This window comes from Stegostoma tigrinum, unplaced genomic scaffold (genome assembly GCF_030684315.1).
Source record: "Stegostoma tigrinum isolate sSteTig4 unplaced genomic scaffold, sSteTig4.hap1 scaffold_89, whole genome shotgun sequence".
Taxonomy (NCBI): Eukaryota; Metazoa; Chordata; class Chondrichthyes; order Orectolobiformes; family Stegostomatidae; genus Stegostoma; species Stegostoma tigrinum.
The window spans coordinates 409,381-427,979 of NW_026728814.1; the positions used below are offsets into that span (position 1 = coordinate 409,381).

The 18,599-nt window shown below is 45.2% G+C and overlaps 1 long non-coding RNA gene across 1 annotated transcript; it reads right to left on the reverse strand.

Moving 5' to 3' along the window:
- Window positions 1-458: 458 nt before the first annotated feature.
- On the reverse strand, window positions 459-16,686 carry LOC132209350 (uncharacterized). The gene is made up of 3 exons (XR_009445441.1): window positions 16,559-16,686; window positions 13,214-13,369; window positions 459-1,383 (listed from the first exon to the last, which is right to left on the reverse strand). It is a non-coding gene; the product is annotated as an uncharacterized LOC132209350 (long non-coding RNA).
- Between the last annotated feature and the right edge of the window lie 1,913 nt (window positions 16,687-18,599).

The window sequence follows — 18,599 nt, forward strand, 5'->3', positions numbered from 1 at the left end:
GGAAGGATTTCTTGTCCCATTGTGGTTTCAAAATAAATGGACAGAGCAAGAGGGGAGAAATTATTGGAACTGGAAAGGAAGGGCATTGTTAAAGAAATTTCACGGCAAGAGGTGAGGGTTTGATGTTTCTCCTTCACACAAGCCATCCCTTATCAATGCCAGGCTCTGTTTGAATTGGGGAAAAATTTGGGAAATTTCAATCCCAGACCCATCAGGCAAGGTTAACAGGAGGAGATTATCGAGACAGTCGCATTGCTGCAGGCCAATGAGGCACAGCAAGATCCCACTGCCAGCAATGTGTCAGGAACAAGATAAACCCAATCTTTGTAATGGAATATTGGTTAAATGGTCAATATTTTCTGTATCCCCAGGCACTACCATGACAGATACTTAAAAATCTCAAATGCCTCTCTCTCCGTCCCTCTCCCTTTTCCCCTGTCCCTCTCCCTGTTGCAAGTCTGTCTCTCACTCCCAATGTCGACTTCACATTCACACATTATTACTCTGACATCAGAACATGTCTTTTGTGAGATTTCACATTTACAGTTTTAATTTCCTCCTTGGGGAGTCCTGACACATGTTTGTGTCAAATCCCAAGGCCCCGATTACTTTAACCCCAAGCTTCAAACCCTGGGGCGCAGCCTGTCCAATAAGCCTCAGCATGATGTCCCCTTTGGAGAAAGCCCTTGTTCTATGCCTTGTGGGCCCCAAACGCTTCCCCTTTGGTTCTTCAAAAAAAAACTGGTCCCTTTGGAGAAAAAAAAGAGACAGCATTAGTTGCAAGGCAAAGCAGAGACAGTGCAGCAAGATCCTGGGATTTCCTCTCTGTCACACGGACAACGTCTTGGCAACATCTGAACACAAACATATCGGGTGATGCATTGAGTTTCCATGCCAGTCCCTTTGTAAAGCTTTGAAATGATGGGTTACCTGATCAAAACAGTCACGACCTGTAACAATGGCACTGGGACAATTAATACACAGCAAGATCCCACATGCAGCAGTGTCCCAGCAGCCAGATAATCTGATTTTTTTTCCCTTCTGTGATGCTGGCTCAGTTTAATTATTTCCTGTGACCCCAGAAACTGACATTACAGTTAATTCACAATCTCAAATACTCTCCCTGGCTCTCCTGTTTGACCTACTCTTTCAATTCTTCAAATCCTTCTCTCACTGTCACATTTTATCACGCTGCCCTCCTCCGTAACCCACATTAAACCTCAGGGTCAAAAAGAGACAGGACTCATATGGGCCCCTCATGGGATGCAGTGGGAACAGACATCAGGCCAATGTTGTAACCCTCTGGAAGTTGTTCTTTTTCAAAGCTTTCCTGGCCCCAGACATTTTGGATCTTCACGTTGTAGCTTTCCAAACCAGAAATTCCTGGGGATAGAAGAGAAAAGATTAGTTGAAAGGGGGAGCTAGAGCATTTTGCAGCAAAATTACACAAGAGGCCAGGTTTATCTTCATTACCCCACGTCCACAGCATTACAAAACATCACAGCAACATCAAACTACCAAATAAATCATAAGCTGGTAATAAACCAGAGGTTTAAAATAATAATAAACACACATACACACACACAATCTCAATCAAACAGGGAGAGCTGCTCACTCTCACAGTTTCAGAGATAATGGGAACTGCAGATGCTGGAGAATTCCAAGATAATAAAATGTGAGGCTGGATGAACACAGCAGGACAAGCAGCATCTCAGGAGCACAAAAGCTGACGTTTCGGGCCTAGACCCTGCATCAGAGGATAAATCTGATACATTTCTCAGTGAATGATTTGCAGACTCCACCTCTGACACATTGCAATGTCGCTCAGTCTGCTCATTAGGGAGGCCTCTGTGTGATAGAGATGGTAATTTCCAGGATTGGAGTCTTTTGTTGGATCTTCCTGGCCATTGAAATGTTAATTCTCCGGCAGCAAAGCTTTATTCGCAACAAACAACTGCACCTCCCAGTCGCAAACCATTTCCACACCCCCTCCCATTCTCGAGATGACATGTCCATCATGGGCCTCCTGCACTGCCACAATGATGCCACCCGAAGGTTGCAAGAACAGCAACTCATATTCCGCCTGGGAACCCTGCAGCCTAATGGTATCAATGTGGAGAGATAATGGGGACTGCAGATGCTGGAGATTCCAAGATAATAAAATGTGAGGCTGGATGAACACAGCAGGCCAAGCAGCATCTCAGGAGCACAAATCCTCATCAGGAGCCTCTCTGATGAAGGGTCTAGGCCCGAAACGTCAGCTTTTGTGCTCCTGAGATGCTGCTTGGCCTGCTGTGTTCATCCAGCCTCACATTTTATTATCTTGGTATCAATGTGGACTTCACCAGTTTCAAAATCTCCCCTTCCCCTACTGCATAGTTCCAGCCCAGTTCGTCCCCTCCCCCCACTGCACCACACAACCAGCCCAGCTCTTCCCCCCGACCCACTGCATCCCAAAACCAGTCCAACCTGTCTCTGCCTCCCTAACCGGTTCTTCCTCTCACCCATCCCTTCCTCCCACCCCAAGCCGCACCCCCATCTACCTACTAACCTCATCCCACCTCCCTGACCTGTCCGTCTTCCCTGGACTGACCTATCCCCTCCCTACCTCCCCACCTCTCCTCTCTCCACCTATCTTCTTTACTCTCCATCTTCGGTCCGCCTTCCCCTCTCTCCCTATTTATTCCAGTTCCCTCTCCCCATCCCCCTCTCTGATGAAGGGTCTAGGCCCGAAACGTCAGCTTTTGTGCTCCTGAGATGCTGCTTGGCCTGCTGTGTTCATGCAGCCTCACATTTTGTTGTCTTTACCAACCCTTGTTCTTTGAAACCTTTTTAAAGCCATGTTATCTCTGTCAGTGCAGTTTGAAAATATTTAACATTGGTCTCATAATAGCACTTAAGAGCCTGACTGCGGATGCCCCAAGAGACAGGAATAGAAAGATAATGGGGATATTTGCTGAGGATCTCTCAGTATTTTCCTACTGTCAGTGTGGCTCCCAGAATCAAACTCCTGAGATGCTGCTTGGCCTGCTGTGCTCATCCAGCTTCACACTTTGTTATCTCTTTCTCACTCTCTCTCTCTCTCTCTCTTCTGCCACTGTCTCTCCCTGGCCTGCACTCCATGCAGCCATTTCAAACTTGACAGTCAAAGCTTTGTTTATTCTCCTCCTTGGGAGCACTTTATAAAGGTTTTGTCAGGGGGTGTAGTCAGTGATGTTCTGAGCTCAAGGGGTCAGCGTGTTGTGTGTGTGTGCGTGTATGTGTGTGTGAGCGTGCAAGTATGTGCATGTACGTGTGAGCGTGAGTTTGTGTGAGTGTGCACATATGTGCATGTATCTGTGTGCATGTGTGTGTGAGCATGCAGGTGTGTGAGCGTGCACATGCATGTGAAAGTGCACGTGTTTTAGAGCGCATGCATGTGTGTATGAGCGCGCACATGTGTGACCACGCATGTGTGTGTGTGCTCATATGTGTGCGAGTGCTCACATGTGTGCATGTGTGTGTAAGTGTGCACGTGTGTGTGTGTGAGAGCATGCATGTTTGTGTGTGTGCGAGCACACACGTGTGTGAGTGCACGCGCATGTGTGTGAGTGTATGCGCATGTATGTATGTGTGTGTGCGTGCATATGTGCGTGTGTGTATGTGAGCATGTGCATGTGTGTGTGTGCATGTGTGAGCATGTGCCTGTGAGCGTGTGCTTGTGAGCATGTGCGTTTGTGTGAACGTGTGTGGGTATGTGCATGTGTCCGTATGTGTGTGCGTGTGAGTGCGCGCATGTGCAGGTGTGTATCTACATGTCATACAGTCCGACAGCACAAAAACAGATTCTTCGGTCCAACCAGTGCATGCCGAACATAATCCCAAATGAACCTAGTCTGACCTGCCTGCCACTGGCCCAAATGTATTTTAAGTGATATAATTGTACTCACACACACCTCTTACTCAGGAAATTTATTCCACACACTTACCACCCTCTGTGTAAAAACTTTTCCCCTCATGTCTTCTCTAAATCTTTCTCCTCTCGCCTTTAAAATTGTGTCCCCTAGTCTTGAAAAGTCCCATCCTAGGGAAATGACAGCTACCATTACCTCTATCTATACCCCTCATTATTTTATAAACTCCTTATCAGGTCACCTTTAAAGCTCCTATGCTTCAGTGAAAAACATCCCAATATATCCGACCTTTCTTTGTACCTCAAATCATCCATAATCAGCAACATCCAGGCCAATAGTGTGTGCGTGTGCGCGTGTGTCTCTGTGTGTCTGCATGCGCGTGTCTCTGTGTCTGTGCACGTGTGTGTCTCTGTGTGTCTGCGCGCGTGTCTCTGTGTGTCTGCGCACGCGTGTGTCTCTGTGTGTTTGCGCGCGTGAGAGAGAGAGACCCAAAGAAAGGGTCTGCCTGTGTGCGTGCATAGAAAGAAAGACCATGCATGTGAGTGTGTCTATTGGACTGCAAAGTTTGTGTCAATGATTCCATCCTGTAATTTCATTCAGTAACTGTCTTCCCCTGTGTTTCTTCCCCTGCCACAGTGAAGACTCTCAAACAGTCCCTTACTCTCAATCACACACACTCTCGTGTGTGCAGACGCTCTCACATACAGTCTTGTACATACACACATGCACACACTCACATATATTCACAGGGACAAAAAGAAAGAGAGAGACACACAGAAAGACACAGAGATGGTGAGAGAGAGAATGATTACACTTGTAAATGTATCAGCAATTCGACAATTTATACAACGAGGGTGGGCAAGACACAGATTTTCAGAGGTTTTGAGAGAGACAGAGAGAGGATGACACAGATAGGTGCAGTGACAGAGAGAATCACAAATAGACACAGTGACAGGGAAGAGAGAATCACAGATAGATGCATGGAGCGAGAGAGAGAGAGAGAGGGAGAGACATAGATAGACACAGACTCAGATAGAGCAAGAGAAACAGATTAAGACAGGGTCAGAGAGATAGATAGATAGGCACCGTGGCTCAGTGGCTAGCACTGCTGCCTCACAGCACCAGGGACCCAAGTTCTCTCCCATCCTTGGGTGACTGTGTGAAGTTTGCACATGGTCTCCAAGTCTGCGTGACTTTCCTCCGGGTGCTCAGTTTTCCTTCCACGGTCCAAAGGTGTACAGTTTAAGTGGATTGACCATGCTAACTTGTTCAGCAATGTGTATAACAAGTGGGTTATGGGGGTGTGTGTTTTGGTGGGAGGCTCTGAAGGATAGTATAGCCTTATTGGGCTGAATGGCCTGTTTTCACACTGTAGGGAATCCATGAATGAAAGAAACAGATATACACAGCGACATAGAGAGATTACTGATATATGTAGGGACGCAAACAGAACCACAGATAGACACATGGAGCAGAGAGAGATTATCACACTTATGAACCGATCACAGAGACATTGCAGCTACATTCAGCAACATGGAGTGAGATTCACAGAAACAGAGACAGACAAACAGATTCACAGAGAAATGGCATGAGATAGATAGAGAAAGAGACAAAGCTAAGATGAAAACGATGACACTGTTATCACAAGGAGAAATGGAGACTGAGACAGACACTCTCTCCCCTTTACCATGAGTACAGGGGGACAGAGTTGTACATCAACTGAAGGTCCCTGCAGCGATTATCAGGATTATTCAGCATCTCCTTCCAAAAATGATCTTCCACGACAACACCCTCTATTCCAGGATTGACTGCTTTCATCCTTTTGGGAACATCCCCATCCCCATTCTCTGCTCCCAGACACAGAGCACACTGACTCCGAACGATATTCCCATTGCAATGCTGTCACTGGGTCTGAATCCATGAAGTGCCACCCTCACAACACTGTGGGTGAGCTCCATCTCATGGACTGTAAAGGGTTCACATCCTGACTGATTGTCACTCATATCCCATGAAGGAAGTAGAAGAATATTGGACACTGGAGAAGGAGAATAGACAATAGACAACAGGTGCTGGAGTAGGCCATTCGGCCCTTCGAGCCAGCACCACCACTCATTATGATCACGGCTGATCATCCACAATCAGTATCCTGTTCCTGCCTTATCCCCATAACCCTTGATTCCACTATCTTTAAGAGCTCTGTCCACCTCTTTCTTGAAAGTATCCAGAGAGGTGGCCTCCACTGCCTTCTGGGGCAGAGCATACCACATATCCACCACTCTCTGGGTGAAGAAGTTTTTCCTCAACTCTGTTCTAAATGGCCTACCCCTTATTTAGACACAAAGACAAAGAGACACAGATGCTGAAGCCTTACCAATGACTCACTGCTACGCTGTCTGAGTGCATCTCCCCCACAGTCTCATTGTGCCCAGTTCCCACTTTTCAGGAATGCTGGGGAATAGTCAGAATAGCAAGTGCAGCCTCATTCCAGTGAAAGACCTCATTTACTGCAATCCTGGATAATCGTAGGGGAACTCTCAGCACACAGTCTCCAGCAGATCCTTCAACACAATCACAACATTATAATCACAGGGACAGAGACAGTCACAGAAACACACAGGTACATAAGAGGCAAACCATGAAATCCGAAAGGACAGAGAAATAGGCCTCATCGTATGATCAATACTGCTCACACACAAACTCAGCTGAAGTCCAGAGCACCCAGGTTCAAATCCAGCCACGACTGAGGGTGGAATTTAAGTTCAATAAAGAATTCAGAGCTGAGAATGCAACAATGATGTTGAATGCATTGTCAATTTTTGGGAAAAAGAAAACACTTGCTTCATTTTTCCATCCCCACTCCTGTCTGCTTTCCAGAGAGACCACTCTCTCCATGACTCCCTTGTTCGCTCCATACTGCCCTCCAACCCCACCACACCCGGCACCTTCCGCGTAACCGCAGGAAATGCTACACTTGTCCCCACACCTCCTCCCTCACCCCTATCCCAGGCCCCAAGATGACATTCCACATTAAGCAGAGGTTCACCTGCACATCTACCAATGTGGTATACTGCATCCACTGTACCCGGTGCGGCTTTCTCTACATTGGGGAAACCAAGCGGAGGCTTGGGGACCGCTTTGCAGAACACCTCCGCGCAGTTCGCAACAAACTACTGCACCTCCCAGTCGCAAACCACTTCCACTCCCCCTCCCATTCTCTAGATGACATGTCCATCATGGGCCTCCTGCAGTGCCACAATGACGCCACCCGAAGGTTGCAGGAACAGCAACTCATATTCCGCTTGGGAACTCTGCAGCCCAATGGTATCAATGGACTTCACCAGCTTCAAAATCTCCCCTTCCCCCACCGCATCCCAAAACCAGCCCAGTTCGTCCCCTCCCCCCACTGCACCACACAACCAGCCCAGCTCTTCCCCTCCACTCACTGCATCCCAAAACCAGTCCAACCTGTCTCTGCCTCCCTAACCTGTTCTTCCTCTCACCCATCCCTTCCTCCCACCCCAAGCCGCACCTCCATCTCCTACCGACTAACCTCATCCCACCTCCTTGACCTGTCCGTCTTCCCTGGACTGACATATCCCCTCCCTACCTCCCCACCTATACTCTCCTCTCCACCTATCTTCTCTTCTCTCCATCTTCGGTCCGCCTCCCTCTCTCTCCCTATTTATTCCAGAACCCTTACCCCATCCCCATCTCTGATGAAGGGTCTAGGCCCAAAACGTCAGCTTTTGAGCTCCTGAGATGCTGCCGGGCCTGCTGTGTTCATCCAGCCTCACATTTCGTTATCTTGGAATTCTCCAGCATCTGCAGTTCCCATTATCACTGCTTCACTAATGCTCATTGTCTGGTTTGGCCTAACATGTGAGTCCAGGCCCACAGCTCTCTGCACAGTCAGTGATGGGCATGAAATGCAGGCCTGGCCAGAAATGTTTTCATCCCAGATGTGATTAAAATAAACAAACATTGGGGCAGAGAGAATCAGAGACAGGGTAGTGAGCGAGACAAGAGAAATATATACATGGGGATAGAAAGAGAGAAACACAGTACAGGTCATGTCAGAAACTGAGGATCACAAAAGCACACGGGGACAGAGAGAGACACAGCTCTACTCAGGAAGAGAGAGAGAGATAGACATGCACACATAGAAAGACACACATAGATCAACACAGGGATGAGAGAGAGCTCGAGATAGACACAGGCACAGAGAAAGAGACACAAATAGATCAACACAGGAATGACAGAGAGAGTCATAGATAGACACCCAGACACAGAGAGAGAGAGAGAAACAGATAGACACAGGGGCACAGTGAGAGAGAGTCACAGATAGACACGGGGCAGAGAAATGATGACGGATATGAAATGAGACACAGCTACATTCTGGGCCACAGAGAGAGATTTACAGGAATACACAGGGACAGAGAGTTATGGAGAGATTCACAAAGAACACGGAGTGACAGAGAGCGAGAGAGAGCAGAAGAAACAAATAGGGGCTCACAAACCTAAGATGAAGACAATGACAGCTCTACACAGGGAAAGATGGAGAATAAGAGACAGTGTGCAAAACCTTAATGACTCTAGCCCTTTACCATCAGTTCAGAAAGACAGACCTATGCATCATTTGCAACATCCTCTGCAAATATCATTCAGGGTTATTCAGCACCTCCTTCCAAAAATGACCTCCCTAAACAGCAACCACTATTCCCAAATGGACAACAGCAGTCCATGCCTGGAACATCCCCATGCCCAAAGTCTGCTTCCAAACACAGAGCACAATGACTTCAAATGATATCCCCATTCTGACCCTGTCACTGGGCTCAAATCCCATCTTCACAACACTGTGGGTGAGCTACACCACATGGTTTGCAGAGGGTTCACTCACCGACTGATAGGCACTCATGTCCCATGAAGAAACAGGAAGAAGGAGAGAAAAAGAAGCATGCAGGAACAAAGGGAGGCTCACAGATACACCCAGAGACAGAGCAGGGAAATTAGCACAGATTTGGTCTGAAGTTGCTCCGTGGGATCTGAGGGACACTCGATGGGCCAGCTGTCATTCCCCTTCACTACCTGCCCTCAGAAAGGCGATGGTGGTTGGTTTCGCTGACCCAAAGCAGTCCATCTGGTTTAGGGAAGGCCAAAGTGTGATTTAGGAGGGAGTTCCTGGGTGAGACACAGTGCCAGGGAAGGAGCAAACATCTAGATCACAGCCAGGACATGGTGCCTCTTGCAGGGACACATGCAGGTGGGTGGCAGATGAACTCCAAGTGCTTCTGTCACCCTGGTCATTCTCAGTGGTGAGGGGTCATATAGTTGCTGGGAACGAGTGTTGGAATGTTGCTTCCATTGTTATTGCTGTGGGACACATGCCTGACCCTCTGCATTGAAGGAGAGAGAGAGAGGATGAATATACTTGTAAATGTCACATCAGTTAGAGAGTTTATGTAGTGAGGGAGGGAGAGATAGATGCAGATGTCGGGGGGGGTGGTGCGGGGTATGGTGAGAGAGAGATAGGGACAGAAAGAGAGAAACACACACACACACACACACACACACACACACACACACACACACACAAACACACACATACACACAAAATGATTAAGTGAGAGACAGAGGGAGATACAGAGACAGAGGGACAGATTTACACAGGGACAAACGGAGAATGAGAGCAACACCCTTCACCATCGATTCAGAGGGACAGAGTTGTGCTTCATTTCCACGAACCTACAGAGATCACTTTGGATTATTCAGCATCTCCTTCCAGAAATGGTCTTGCAAAACAGCATCCACTATTCCTGAATGGACAAGAGCAGTCCATGCCTGGAACATGACCATCTCCAATCTCTGCTCCCAGACACAGTGAACACTGGCCCGAATGATATTCCCATTCTGACACTGTCACTTGGTCCGAGTCCAGGAAGTGCCACCCTCACAATGCTGTGGGTGAGCTACACTGCATGGGCTGCAAAGGGTTCAATCACTGGCTAATGGCCACTCACATCCCATGAAGGAACTGGAAGAATATTGGACACTGGAAGAGGCGGAGAGAACACACAAGGACAAGGGGAGGTTCAAAGATACACACAGAGACGGAGAGCACAAGCGAGGGAGCGAATCACAGAACGGGTCTGAAGTTGCTCCATGGGATCTAAGGGACACTCGATGAGCCAGCTATCATTTCCCTTTCCCACCTGCCCTCGAGAAGGTGATGGCACTCTGCTTTGCTGAGCCAGTGCAATTCATCTATTTGAGGGAATGCCAAAGTGTGATTTTGGAGGTAGTTCCTGGATGGGGCACAGTGCCAGGAAAGGAGCGATCCATCCTGTTCACAGGCAGCATGCTGTGCCTCTTGCAGGGGCACATTTATTTGTGAGGTGGGTCATTTCTGTTGCCCTGGTCATTTTCGGGGTGAGTAGACCGGGCGCGGCGGGGGAGGTCACATAGTTGCTGGGAATGAGTTTAGTCGTGTGGCCTCCATTGTTGTTGCTTTGGGACAGATGTTTGCCCCTCCGCTCTGAACGAGAGAGAGAGGACGATTACACTTGTAAACGTTACATCAATGAGACAGTTTATGTAGTGACCGAGGGAGAGACGCACACAGATAGTCACAGGGTGAGAGGAAGACTCAGACCCAGGGATAGAGATAGAGAGATACACACATAGCAAATGGGAGAAACACAGAGAGAGGGAGAGAGACAGACAGATAGACAGACAGACAGACACATGCAGAATCACAAGTAGACAAAGAGAAACAGAGACACAGATAGGCACAGAGACAGAGACAGACAGTCACAGATTAACATCAGGACCAACACAGACACAGGGCAGGGGGTGTGGGGGGAGATATCGTCACATGGAGACAGGCAAAGAGTGACAGATAAACACAGGTACAGAAACAGAGAGAGATAGAGTCTCAGATGGACACAACAATCAAGATAGAGACAGATACATATAGGGACAGAGAGAGAAAGAGGCAGACACTGTCTGTGTGGTGTTGGCATGTTCTCCCTGTGACTGTGTGGGTTTCCTCCGGGTGCTCTGGTTTGCTCCCATGTGCTGGCTGGGTGGATTGGCCAAGCAAAATTGCCCATAGTTTTCAGGGATGAGTAGGTTAAGTGGGTTGCAGGGAGATGTGTCTGGGTGGGGTCCACTGAGGGCCGGAGTGGAGTTCTTGGGCCGAAGGGCCTGTTTCCATACTGTAGGAATATCTGAATTCTATGAAAACATTGCTAAGTGATCTCTGATGGGAATATTGGAAATAACGCACAGCTCTGTCCCTCTGAACAGATGGTGGAGGGGTGGAGTTATAAAGGTGTTACACACAGTGTTAGTCTTATGCTCCATTTCTCCCTGCCTAAGGCTGTCATTGCCTTCATCTTACATTTGTGACACTGTCTCTATCTCGTGTTCTCGCTCTGTCCTTCTGTATCCTCTGTGCACCCGCCCGTGCTCTCTGTCCCTGTGTGTTCCTGTGTATGTCTCTCCATAATCCCTAAATGCAGTTGTGAATCTTTCTCGATCTCACTTGAAATGTGTGATGATCTCTCTCTATCCTTGTCTATATGTGACTCTGTGACAGAGAAAGAGAGAGACACAGATAGTCACAGGGACAGACAGACAAAGAGAGACAGATAGATACAGTGACAGGGACAGAGTCACTGATAGACAAGAATAGAGAGAGATCATCACACATTTCAAGTGAGATCGAGAAAGATTCACAACTGCATTTAGGGATTATGGAGAGGCATACACAGGAACACACAGGGACAGAGAGCACGGGCGGGTGCACAGAGGATACAGAAGGACAGAGCGAGAACACGAGATAGAGACAGTGTCACAAATGTAAGATGAAGGCAATGACAGCCTTAGGCAGGGAGAAATGGAGCATAAGACTAACACTGTGTGTAACACCTTTGTAACTCCACCCCTCCACCATCTGTTCAGAGGGACAGAGCTGTGCATTATTTCCAATATTCCCATCAGTGATCACTTAGCATTCTTTTCATAGAATTCAGAGAATGCCGACAGTATGGAAACAGGCCCTTCGGCCCAAGAACTCCACTCCGACCCTCACAGCACCTCAGTCAGACACATCTCCCTGCAACCCACTCAATCTACACATCCTTGAACACTATGGCCATCTTAGCTTGGCCAATCCACCTAGCCAGCACATGGGAGGAAACTGGAGCACCTGGAGGAAACCCACGCAGCCACAGGGAGAACATGCCACCTCCACACAGACAGTTGCCCAAGGTTGGAATCAAACCCAGGTCCTTGGCACTGTGAGGCAGCAGTGCTAACTACTGAGCCACTGTGCCGCCCTTCTATTCAGCATCTCCTTCCAAAATGTTCTTCCCAAACAGCACCCACTATCCATGAAGGGACAAGAGCAGTCCATGCCTGGAACGCCCCCATCTCGAGTCTTTACTCCCAGACCCAGAGCACAGTGACTCTGAGTGAAATTCCCATTCCGACACTGTCACTGGCTCTGAATCCAGCAAGTGCCACCCTCACAATACTGTGGGTGAACTATACCTTACGGATGGCAAAGGGCTCACTCACTGACTGATGGCCAATCAGATCCCATGAAGGACCTGGCGGAATACTGGGGACGAGAAGAGGGAGAGACACACAAATAGACAGAAACAAAGGGAGCCTCGAAGATACACCCAAAGAGAGAGTGAGGGAAAGAACCACAGAATGGGTCTGAAGTTGCTCCATGGAATCTGAGGCTCAATAAATGGGACAGTAGTCATTCCCCTTCATTGCCTGCCCTGAAGAAGGTGATGGTGGTCTGCTTTGTTGATGCACTGCTGTCCATCTGGTTTAGGAGAGTCCACAGTATGATTCAGGAGAGAGTTCTTGGATGGGACACAGTGCCAGGGAATGAGCAACCCATCTTGCTCACCATCAGGATGTTGTGCCTCTTGCAGGTGAAATTGAACCAGCCTCACCCCCAATAACTAAATCTGAAACATCCAAGAGAAGCACACCTCACCCTATAATCTGGTAAAAGAAGTGTGAAAAGTGGTGTAACTTGCCTCTCACCCTAACCTGTTAATAATGAGTGATCAAACAAAATATACCCCTTATATGCACTCTGTAATCAACAAGTAACAATTTATTTATATAGTTCTAACAGAGATCAAACTTGGTAAGCCAGCAACAAACTGAACATTTCCCCTCTAACTGCTAACTATTCCGGAATAAAATAAGATTCTAATAGTATGCTGTCATAATAAATTCAAGTCCCACTTATATTAAGCAAAATTTAAAAAAAGAACTTAGTGTCTCAAAATTACAGCCAGGTCACATCTTCTGGAATGTCCTGTATCTTCTCTGTTGAATTCTTCTGTCAGGAATGCCTCCTCTGTGGAATTCTTGTGTCAGGAACATTAACTAGTTGTGCTGTAGGTACCTTTGCTTTCGATGGCCTTAACTCCACGGCTTTTCGAAATCTGTGAGAGCCAATGAATCTTTCTTTAGAGATGATTGTCGGTAACTTGGACAGGTGGCAGTTTGCTCTCTTGACTTCCCTAATCTTTAATACCCTTAGTGACATTTCATTTTCTTACAACAGAATTGATCCCAAGTTGTCAAAATGATTAGATTTAAACTTAATTGTTTTTGTTTCGGTATGTAAGTGCCTGGTTGAAATTAATTGGCTAAAATCAAAACTTGTTGCCTTGATAACAAAATGAAACTGTGGATTGGCCTGCTAACTATACAGCCTTTTGAAACAAATGTTAAAATTCAAGTGTTCTTTGAACCTACTAACCAGCAAGCTGGTCACAGAACTATTTCTTTAAATCTCCAAGCCAAACAAAAACAGATTATCTTTTAAAGGGAACACTCACTTCTTTCCTCCTTCTCATTTAACAAACATCAAAATTTTACAGAAAAAATTCTAACATCCTGCCTTCCAGTCCAATAGCACTCTATCCAACTTTGTAACACTTCCAACAATCTAGATCTCTGGCGGTTCTACTTGTTCCAGCAATTCAGTCTAACTAAATATTACATAAATTTCCATCGTAATCTTGACAGTCCATGTGTCAGGAGCACATCCTATGGGAAAATGTGGATGTGGATCTGTCCTAGATTGTCTCATCTGCAGGAAATATTTCTACATTGCGATCCTCTGGCTGAAACATGAAGCTGGGTTGTGAGGAAAGGCAGGACTGAGAGCGCTACAGTATACCACAGCTGACTGTATTAGTTACAAAAGCAAATCTCTAGGCTCATTCTGCACCATGGTCAGTGAGGATCAGTGATTCCCTACCTTGGTGAAAACATTCTTGTTTTCCAAAGATAGCATCTTGAATTGAATATTCTCATGTATCAGAACTCTCTCCAGCTTCTGTGATGCACAATGGGCATTAATTTCTACCCAGAATCAACAAGACACAGAAAGTGCCTTTTCTGTTTAAATAGCACAGCTTCAGTGCCACAATCAAATAAATAAGGAGATTGCTTCTCCAAAATAAACCATCAAGATAGTGGCAGAATTACACCATTCAGCATCTGGAGCCTGATTAGCAGTTTAATAATGCTGTTTGTTTGAAAAAGGAGTCACATCAGTCACAAAAAACTTACTGTTTCTCTCTCCACAGATGCTGCCAGATTTGCTATGTCCCTCCTTGTCTTTTTTTTAAATTTCCAGCATCCACAGTGGACGTTTCTATTTTAGTAACATCATAGCTGACTTCTCCACTCATCCAGTTTCTGCAACATCTTTTTGATCCCCTTCACATTGCAAACGTTGCTACTCATTTTCTGGAATATAGTCAGTGATTCAGTCCCTGAGGAGGAATGCCAATGCGTGTTTCCTTCAGTGAGGAAAACAAATCTGCACACACTTGTGTTCCTCTGGCTTTAGGAGGTTCCACAAAGTGCATGAATAGAAATCACATTGCAAGGAACATATCACATTTCCAGGTGTTCAAGTCACTTCATGTGTAATTTGTAGACAAAGGAAATCTGTGTTCTAGGGAGCAGAATCCTATTAGACACAGCCTGTTGCATACAGCAACATGACACTCTCAAATATAGAAGCCATAGTCTGATATTTAAAATGTTTTATCAGCAGAAAATGTCACATAAAGCACCCACTCCTTGTCACTTTAATACATGACCTTCCTGACAAGATAACACAAAAACAAATACAATCTAGTCAGACAGCTAAGCTAGTGTGGGTAACAGGTAGAACTGGCTCATATTGAATTGTGAATCAACATTTTCACTGCAAAACTGACAACAAAACACTTCAACACCATTCACACCCGGTGTGACATAAATAAATGCAGATTGGTTGGACAGGCTGGCTTTGTTTCCACTGGAGTATTGGAAGAATGAGTGGTGTCCTGACAAGGTAGATGTGGAAAAGAGGTTTCCTCTGGTGGGTCATTCCTCAATGAGAGGGCACTGTTTTAAAATTGGGTTCACCCTTTCAGGACAGAGATGAGGAGACTTATTTCCATTCAGAGGGCTGTGCTATTTTTAAACTCTCTGCCTCAGAAGGTGTGTTCATTGAATATTTTTAAGACATGGGTTAATGGATTGTTCTTCAGCAGAAGCATCAGTGTTCATTTGTGTTGAAGTAAATATGGCATTTCAAACACAAACAGATCAGTCATGAATGTATTGAATGATGCAGCAGGTTTGAAGGGCTGAATGGTCTACACATGGTCACAGGGTTGTGATCTAGAAAGGGAGATTTAAAATGATGGAAACCAAAGTCTTGACCAAATAGGTAGGTTTTCCAGGAGCCTAAAAGATGAAAGGAGCGTAGAACGGACCAGACGAAGAGAATTTCCCAGCTTAGGCCCAAGCCAGCTGAGGGTAAATCCATTAATAGTGAGTGAGGTAAATAAAATCAGGAATTCTCCAGCAGCTGGAATTGGATAAGTGCAGATACTTTGAGAAGGGGTGAAATTGTAGAAATAGGATCAGGCGAGGTCGTCGTTAGATCTGAGAACAGTGAGCCAAACTTTGGAAGAATGTTTAGATTGAACATAATGGAGCTCATGGTGAAATTGTGGTGGATATTTTACAGGACCTGTAAGGACATAGGCGGTAGAATCTGTGATGATCATGAATACATGAAGGCAGAATGTGGAACACAAACTTGGACTGTTAGTCATGGCGAAAGGGAACAAATGCTAGATGGAGTGTTTCAGCAGCTGATGGACTGAGGCCAAGGCGAGCCAGTGAAAACTGAGCAAATGGCCATCATCCAATAGGGCAAAGAAACTGATCCATCAGCCAGAAACTGACTGACCATGTAGCTGTTAGTGATTCCAACACAAGTGAATGGAAACACTGTCCAGAGTTTGTTCCTGCAACATTTAATACAGCCATAAAATGAAAATTGAATAATTAGCTGAAAAGAAGTACATTGCTCAGTTAGAGTCAAAAATTATTTAATATTCAGTGAATGAACATTACTTTCTGCAGAGTAAAATATTCTGTGCATCAATAATCTCACAGAAATACAGTCAAAGGGGAATGTAAACTTGGCAGATACCTAATGAAACAACCACCTGTATAAAAACAGCTCCGAACAAAGGGGCTGAATCCTCACTGACAAGCAACACAGATATCATCAGTTTTACAGCTAGAAATCAGAATTGTTCAGAAAATCTTACCAGAAAATGCTGATTGATGATGTGTGCTAGAAATTGTTTTCAGTGAAATAACTTTGTGATCTGCCACTTATTCGTTCAGAAATGATTCTGTGCTTCGACTGTGAAAAGCAGGTGTATAGTTTAGTGGCCGCCTGATTTACAGACAAAGGAAAGCTGATCGGGTAAATTACACTGTTAGTGACAGTTCATCGCATACAACAACAAGAGCTTCTTACAAGAGAACAGAACGGATTCTAGTTAAACAGACGCACATCCCAAAATGAAAATCTGCTGCTTTGACAAACATGCTGCCTGTTTGAACAACATAAACATGTTGCCAATATAGTGAGACATTTGAACTGCCCGATACAACTATCATGTCTTTCTCAATTCAATAATCACTGTTTCAATGTATTATTCAAGCTATTATGAGTTGTGTATGTATAATTAGTTCCTGGGACAATCTCAATATTCTGTTGAATAAACACATTTACAACCTGTATATTGCTTAGCCTAATTTTCTAAGTAAAATATAACTTTTTTTAATCAATCACAGTAGCTATCTTTTAAATGGTAGATTCATAATCATAATAAATTTCTAATTATTCTGAGTGAGGAACACCTTGCAAAGGAAATTACTTTTCACGTCAGCACTGACATTACATATTTTACAGCTTCCAGGGCAATCATCCAACTATGTGTACAAGTATTCCATAGGTCCATAAAGCTAAAACTAAAGTTTTTTTTCTGACATCCTTTCATTACTTTGTTTTTGAGTTACACTTAATAGCATAAAATATTACAGGCATCAAATAAGATTGAATTTTCAATGCAAAAACTGGTACAATAATCACATATTATTCAGCTCATTAATTGGAGTTAGATTCGAATGATTTTTTAACTGTATGATCACCTTAATTTCACTGAAATAATTACATTACACTTTTTAGCTCTATACATATGTAAAATGAATGTTAAGTCATTCATAAGTGATATCAAAAACTGTTCACATTTTGTTTTTTAAGTCCAACAATCATGGAATATGTTTTCCAAAAATAAGTAAATTCTGTCCAAAAGAACCTTCTCCAATAATTTCCCAACTACTGACCTAAGGTTCACATTTCTGTAATTTGCTGAAATGGGAAAATCCTGGATAGATTGATAAATGAGTGAATTTGACTGATTGATGAATTTGGGTAAAGGGATGTTTCAGCACATTAATTAATGTTTAATGTTTCAGGTCGCTTTGCTCTTCCTCAGAACTGATTCCCATTTTTTGTTTCAGATCCAATGACTTCATTTCACAGGGACAAAGCTTCCAATTTGTATCAGGTTAACTATTGGCCTCCACTTTTCTTTAGAAAAGAGTTTTATGCTCTCACGTCTGTCGTCTGCAAGGTGTTAGAAAGGATTCTGAGGGATAGGATTTATGACCATCTGGAAGAGCATGGCTTGATCAAAAGCAGTCAACACGGCTTTGTGCGGGGCAGGTCATGCCTCACAAACCTTATCGAGTTCTTTGAGGATGTGACTAGAAAAGTTGATGAGGGTCGAGCTGTGGATGTGGTGTATATGGATTTCAGTAAGGCATTTGATAAGGTTCCCCATGGTAGGCTCATTCAGAAGTTCAGGAGGAATGGGATACAGGGGAACTTAGCTGCCTGGATACAGAATTGGCTGGCCAACAGAAGACAGCGAGTGGTAGTAGAAGGAAAATATTCTGCCTGGAAGTCAGTGGTGAGTGGGATTCCACAGGGCTCTGTCCTTGGGCCTCTACTGTTTGTAATTTTTATTAATGACTTGGATGAGGGGATTGAAGGATGGGTCAGCAAGTTTGCAGACGACACAAAGGTCGGAGGTGTCGTTGACAGTATAGACGGCTGTTGTAGGCTGCAGCGGGACATTGACAGGATGCAGAGATGGGCTGCGAGGTAGCAGATGGAGTTCAACCTGGATAAATGTGAGGTGATGCATTTTGGAAGGTCGAATTTGAAAGCTGAGTACAGGATTAAGGATAGGATTCTTGGCAGTGTGGAGGAACAGAGGGATCTTGGTGTGCAGA